The sequence below is a fragment of the Quercus robur genome, chromosome 4 (assembly GCF_932294415.1).
Source record: "Quercus robur chromosome 4, dhQueRobu3.1, whole genome shotgun sequence".
Taxonomy (NCBI): Eukaryota; Viridiplantae; Streptophyta; class Magnoliopsida; order Fagales; family Fagaceae; genus Quercus; species Quercus robur.
The window spans coordinates 62114542-62117408 of record NC_065537.1 but is presented as its reverse complement, the minus strand read 5'-3'; the positions used below and the strand labels follow the sequence as shown (position 1 = coordinate 62117408).

General features: G+C 33.8%; 1 long non-coding RNA gene across 1 annotated transcript; it reads left to right on the top strand.

Annotated features, from left to right (window-relative positions):
- Nucleotides 1-581: 581 nt before the first annotated feature.
- On the top strand, nucleotides 582-2352 carry LOC126724514 (uncharacterized). The gene is made up of 2 exons (XR_007655013.1): nucleotides 582-716; nucleotides 1908-2352. It is a non-coding gene; the product is annotated as an uncharacterized LOC126724514 (long non-coding RNA).
- The last annotated feature ends 515 nt before the right edge of the window (nucleotides 2353-2867 follow it).

Here is a 2867-nt window from a genome sequence, read left to right as displayed (position 1 = left end):
CGATTACGATGGTATCAACAATGCTCTGCCACAGTCAAGTTTCCAAGAAGAAGACATCATTTTCTGGTCATACTTTTTTCAAGACAAATGACAAGAACTAATAGGAATACTGAATAAAAGAAATGTACCTACCTAGAACACCCATTTTGCAAATATATAAATATTTATGCAACAACCTAAACATGCATGTCTGGAGCTAATGATTGGAAGAAGATTATAGATTACAAATTGTAAACCATTACGGTTATTATGTTTTTAGATCATATCTTTATGCTAATTTTAACATCAAGATAAATTAGCAAACATCTCATAGCTGTTTTTACGTTATAATTTTTTTAGAAAGTACTTGTGTTGTTGTGTCGTATTCTTAGTTGTACCCATGTCCATGTTGTAAAGGTCCAAGTTAAAAAAAAAGGGGGGGGGGGGGGGGGGGGGGGTGGGGGGTGTGTTTGGTTAGATATTTTTGGGACCACACGTGCCCCACCTACCCATTCATTACCCACCACACATCTCTCACACTATCACTTATCCTCTTGGCCAGCCATCCCTTTCTTCTTATTTTCTTTTCTTTCTTTCCTTTTCTCTCAAACACTCCTCTCACTCCCTCACTCTCCCACCGGTGCCACTCTATACCACCATTTCCACTATAATTTTTCCAGCAAGATCACCGAAAAATCCTTAAGAACCTCTAAGCACCTTCACATCTTTTATTTAAGGTAAAATTTTTTAATCTTTTTGGTGGGTTTTGTACTTTTGCTTGAGGTTATTTTAATCTAAGCTTTGATAATAACATTCATGTGATTTATGAGCTTTGGAAGTGATATTCATGTGTTTATATGTATGAGTTTTGTATTGGTGGAATTATTTGATGAGTGGGTTTATAGTTTTTACAATTGCAGTTATCTAAGTGGTGAAGATTTGGGAGTTTTGGATTTTTAATGTGAAATAAATGGTGAATATAACTTTTATTGATTATTTGGAGCTAGTTAAAGATTCAAATTGTTCGTCTTGGGGGATATTATGATTTTTGGTGTCATGGGTCTCTTGTTGATGTGGTGTAAATCTTGTGGAAACTACTTATTAATTGTTGAGGTTTTGATCTTAGAGATAATACCTTGAATTATTCATGAGTATAATGGGAGTCTATGCCTTGTAAATTAATTGGTTGAGAAACTTTGGAAGTGGAAAATATTATTTGTGAGGCTATATACTAGGCTTGCCTAATTTCATGCTTATTTGGCAATTCCTAATTTGTAGCTAGATACAATTTTAAGCTTTATGCTTATTGTGATAGGTTTGCTTGATATTATTTAGGTTCTAGTTAATCTCCTTTGGAGCTTGGAGAATTAGGCTTTTTGTGGGTTGCGAGGGAAGTAGCTTTTTAATGGGATTTTTGGAAAATAACCATGTTGCATAAACATTATTTTTGGGTCAAACATATTTTGGAAAATTATTTCTAGGATTATGTTTTCTTAAAAAGTGTTGTGTTGTGACTTGTGACCCAATTATATATGACTATATATGAACAGTGCATTATATTTGGTATTGCATTTGGGGAAATGCATAAATTGTTGACATGGAAAATATGAGCATCTTTGATTTAATCTTTGATGATGACTTTCATCGATTTTATGGTATATTGGAAAATTTAAAGATGCTTATTTTGTCTTGTTATTTGGGAAATTAGTAGGACATCATGTTAACAAAGAATGAATTTGAAAACCTTACAAACTTAGGGAAGTTTTGATTGTTTAAGGTTTTTATGAAACTACCTGGATATAAACTATGAATCTGAAAGTATTGTAACCTATGAGCTTCATGTTGTTTTAACTCTATGCCATGTGTGATTTTCTGGTGATCACTCAATTTGGTTTCTGTAATCTTTGTGAAAATGAAATCAAATCTAGGTCAGTGCCCTTTCACTTTGAATGACGCGTTTTTCACTGTTGCCCATGGGGGGAAGAGGTTTCTTGATTGTGTATGAGTGAGGCTGTTGCCCATCGGGCCAAAAGCCACATGCAAAAGAGGTCTTATTTGACGTGTTCTCCCTACTACCCATTAGAGGAGAGACAAAACCTTGAGGGTATGGGTAAGGCTACTGCCCATGGGGTCAAGAGACTGCATACCAGAGAGGACAATATCATGCCAGTTATGCATGGATGGATCCCCTGACTAGTCTATGTGGTAGTTTGGTATATTTGTGATAATTTGCCTTATGTTAGATTTTATGGCTTCAAAAATTATATTGTCAGTGCTCACAAATTATAGTATATAGTTTCAGGGTATTTACTTTGAGAAACTTTGTATTTCATTATTCAATCATTCTTGTCATATTATTATTATTCAAAATAAAACTTGCATTTCCCCCACCCCCATTAATTATGCTATTTACTAAGCTCTGTCTCATCCCATTATTTTACAAAATTTTTAGAGTAGGCAATGATCGTTTTGAGACAGCTTTTTGGTGGCTAGCAATAGTTAGACTAACTACTGATGAAGGCTGAACTTTTGTGATTGAGATATTTAGATGATGTATATCCTAGAATAGGCTTGACTCATTCTTTTGTATATTATAGTGGTTATGACTTTATTTCCACTGATGGGACAAGTTAAATGATATGTAATTATATTTATTTAAACCTCCATCCTTTTATGGCTAATGGTCCTTATAATTATTGCATAAAGCTCTGACTTACTTTGAGAGTATCATTGATGAAATTTTTATGATAATTCTTGATGTTGGTACTTTGATAATGAATTTTGGATTGAATTGTCAAAAATGAAAAATCTACAAGTACTTTTGAAATGTTTTTCTCAAGCTTTGGACCCTTTTGGGTTTGGGGCGGGACATATGTTCTCATGTTCTT